The sequence below is a fragment of the Eptatretus burgeri genome, chromosome 7 (assembly GCF_056783735.1).
Source record: "Eptatretus burgeri isolate ZD-2024b chromosome 7, Ebu_testis_v1, whole genome shotgun sequence".
Taxonomy (NCBI): domain Eukaryota; kingdom Metazoa; phylum Chordata; class Myxini; order Myxiniformes; family Myxinidae; genus Eptatretus; species Eptatretus burgeri.
The window spans coordinates 15,289,991-15,294,207 of record NC_140967.1 but is presented as its reverse complement, the minus strand read 5'-3'; the positions used below and the strand labels follow the sequence as shown (position 1 = coordinate 15,294,207).

Genomic DNA, 4,217 nt, shown 5'->3' with positions numbered 1-4,217 from the left:
TATACATATATATATATATATATATACATATATATATACATACATATATATATATATATATATATATATATATATATATATATATATATATATATATATATACATACATATATATATATATATATATACATATACAAGTAGGGTAAGAATACTGATTCTGGCTCACTTTTCCCCATGTAAATGAATGGGGGATTTTCAGCGATTTATATTTTTTTTCCCTAAAAATAAATCCTCTTTTTATCCCAAGGTATATTTATTTGTCTCCCCTTTTAACTTGGAGGTTGAACCTCATTGAATTGAACACCTGGGGGTTGAACAGCTCACTCATTGAACCTATAAAGATTTGTTCATTCTCAAATTCCTTCAATAGTTTAATTTTCTTTGCACAATAATCTTCATCTAAAATATTGACAAACAAAACATTTGAATCTTTATATTTTTTAAGATACCCCATTTGTGCCATTACGAAATGATAAACTTCTCTTAATGCTCTTGTTTGACCACCTCCTGAGCCACAGGTTATTTTTTGTTAAGCCCCGCCCACTTTTCTTTAAGCCCCGCCCACTTTTGTTAAGCCCCGCCCACTTTTCATAAGGTAATTTTTCTAAGCCACGCCCACTTTTCCTAAGCTCCGCCCACTTTTGCTAAGCTCCGCCCACTTTTCATAAGGTATTTTTTCTAAGCCACGCCCACTTTTCCTAAGCTTCGCCCACTTTTGCTAAGCTCCGCCCACTTTTCATAAGGTATTTTTTCTAAGCCACGCCCACTTTTCCTAAGCCCCGCCCACTTTTGCTAAGCTCCGCCCACTTTTCATAAGGTATTTTTTCTAAGCCACGCCCACTTTTCCTAAGCTCCGCCTACTTTTGCTAAGCCCCGCCCACTCTTACATCATTTCCAGTTCATCTCTGACTCACAAAGAAATCACTAGAAAATTACAGGATGTTATGGTTTTGAAAAATTTCCCAATGAAGGCTTGCCTAGGCTTGCCCAGGGAATTTCCAAAGGAAACCACACCCACCAGTCTTTCTCTATAAAAGCTTCAAACCCAGGCTCCATTTTAAACATTTGTTCTTGCTGGCAATGGTGTTCTGTGTGCTTGTCTCAAACTCTCTGTCTTCTATGGAACTAAACCTTCAAGTTGATGAACTGGATTCAAACCTCTTATCTATTGAGGTAAGATTTTTTATTTTCCTATTTTCAAACTTTGATTGAAGCATACTCATTTAATAATTAAATAACTTAATTAATACATTATTATTTTCTCTCACAGGAAATTGTATCTGAAAATACTGCTTTTGCTACAACTTGGGGGGAAATTGTTGGCTTGGTTGAAGACCTTGAGTGGGATGACTTTGGTGTTCCTTGGAACTCTCTGTCTTCTATGGAACTAAACCTTCAAGTTGATGAACTGGATTCAAACCTCTTATCTATTGAGGTAAGATTTTTTATTTTCCTATTTTCAAACTTTGATTGAAGCATACTCATTTAATAATTAAATAACTTAATTAATACATTATTATTTTCTCTCACAGGAAATTGTGTCTGAAATACGAAATGAAAATACTGCTTTTGCTACAACTTGGGGGAAATTGTTGGCTTGGTTGAAGACCTTATGAGCGACCAAGACCCACAGAACGAGTTCGTCCTTGATGACCCAACCAAAGAGTTATACCTTGGAGACCAGCAAAATCCTGAAAAAGAGTTTTACAGCAATAGTACTCATTGTGAGTTATCAAGACAATACCCACTGAACAAGTTATACCTTGATGAGCCAGAATACAAGTTTTACCTTGGAGACTCACAAATTTTGAAAAATCAGTAAATGAGTTCTGCCTTGATGGTTTAAATAACTACCTTGGAGACTCAGGAAAAGGGTTCTGCCAAGATGGTTCTAAATATGGGGCCTACCTTGGAGACTCACAAATTTTGAAAAAATCAGTAAATGAGTTCTGCCTTGATGGTTTAAATAACTACCTTGGAGACTCAGGAAAAGGGTTCTGCCAAGATGGTTCTAAATATGGGGCCTACCTTGGAGACTCACAAATTTTGAAAAAATCAGTAAATGAGTTATCCTTAAGAGACTTTGTAAGTTGGTTTTACTTTGAATACTTGAAATGTGGGTTCTGGATTGATAACTCACAATGTGATACATATCTTGGAAACTCAACGGGAATGTGGTTATACCTTGAAGACTTGGAAAGTTGGGTTTATGTTGGACACTTGAAACTTTTTTGGGGGCTTTTATTTATTTATTTATTTATTTATTATTATTATTATTTTATTTATTTATATTTTGGAGACTTTTGGAGTTGCTATCACTCTTTGGGATCTAAACCTATCGATGTAGTTCTTTGTCGGATGGTGCTTGATGGGAGCAAGATCAAGAAAGTTCTGGGAAGAAAGTGCAGGCTTACTCCCCCTTTCTACGTCATCAAACCTGAAAGCCTTAAAAGACAGAATTGGAAGAAGAAAAAAACGTAAAAATATATATATATATATAGGTGGAAATCTCATTTTGAAAAAGACATTGTGTTGGGCGAGGATTGAGTTGGGGTTGAGATTTTGAATGTGAGGGTTGGGGTTGAGATTTTGAATGTGAGGGTTGGGACACACACACACATACACATCAACAAACAAAAGTTAAGCCTTGACTATTCAGTTGAGGATTCTGTGTTTGGGGTTCACAGATCTAAGAACGTCCCCCTTGACACATATTATATACTGTTATACACCTCGGACTTGGCCCTCGAGTGTCCACAACGGTGTATAGTAGGAGGGAGTGAAGCGCCAACCTATTGCTCCCATTACACACACACACACAAACAAAAGTTAAACCTTGACTATTCAGTTGAGGATTCTGTGTTTGGGGTTCACAGATCTAAGAACGTCCCCCTTGACACACATTATATACTGTTATACACCTCGGACTTGGCCCTCGAGTGTCCACAAAGGTGTATTATCTGCTTAGTTTTGTCTTTTGTAATTCCTGTGAATAAAATGAACCTAAAATCTCTTCCCTTCCAAATCATATATTTTATAAGTCCAAGGAACTGTATCTATTACATCAACAATTTAAAAAAGTTCTTTCGTCCATCGTTCAGTAAAACCCTTTTCAAAATGAGATTTCCACCTATATATTCTTACGATATCACCAACTTTGAACTTAGGTTTTCTGACATTAATCTCTTTTTCATATTTTAATTTTGTAAATGTTTCTGATGGCTTCATATTCGTTGACGTGTGAATCGTGTCATTATACTTATCCACAATATCCTGAATAAAAGATGACCATTGTTGTGAACCGAGTTGTGTGAATTTTTTATATAGTCTCTCTTTTAAGGTACGATTAAAACGTTCAACAACAACTGCCTTCCCTTCATTAAAGGTACTGTATAATGTAATACTGTTATTTTTTAGAAAATTCATAAATGTCTTGTTATAAAACTCTCTACCCTCATCAGTCCACAATTTCTTAGGTTTTCTCTTACTTTTATTAAATATCTGTTGAAAAGCTAACATAAGAGTATTACCTGTTTTGTTTTTTAAAGGGACAACCCACGCATATCTACTCCTCAAATCAATAACGGTTAAAGCATACTTGTACCCCTTATCATTATTGAGTTCAATCAAATCAGCAGACCAGATATAATCAACTTCCTTAGAATAAACTTTCCTTCTCTGAAACTTTGTGAATATTGGTTTATGTAATTCATCAGCTAATTGCTCTTCAGTCTTAATGGCATCATTAGAGCCTATAAGTTTTTTGAATTTCCAAGTCCAAGTTTCAATTTAGCACTAATCATCTTCTTCACGATGAACCTATCAACTTTTTCTCTCAAGGTTGGATTTTGTATCAGAGACAAATTATATAACATTTCTCTATCGGCTTCATGCTTTTCTTCCAACGTTGTGGTATTCCCATAATCAATATCGTGTCTCATGCACACTTCATCAACTCTATTGATTGGTTTACTCCAGGATTTAGGATTGTCTGCCTCATCTAATCTTTTATCCAAGTTTGTGCCTGGACCACAGAAAGAATACCCTGGAAGATGTAATTCCCCTGGTATTCCAGTAGTTGTAAATTTACTTCCTGATAAAAACTTTTGTATATCTCCTCCGAGTTTGTGTTTGGAGATAAATTGATTTTTTTTTTTGAACCACACACCGAACATATACCTTTTTGTATAACCCTGTTATTTTTACTTTTAATATAT

At 35.1% G+C, this 4,217-nt stretch overlaps 1 long non-coding RNA gene across 1 annotated transcript; it reads left to right on the top strand.

Annotated features, from left to right (window-relative positions):
* Positions 1-286: 286 nt before the first annotated feature.
* On the top strand, positions 287-1,788 carry LOC147022727 (uncharacterized). Its single transcript, XR_015059690.1, has 3 exons — positions 287-1,173; positions 1,271-1,435; positions 1,533-1,788. It is a non-coding gene; the product is annotated as an uncharacterized LOC147022727 (long non-coding RNA).
* The last annotated feature ends 2,429 nt before the right edge of the window (positions 1,789-4,217 follow it).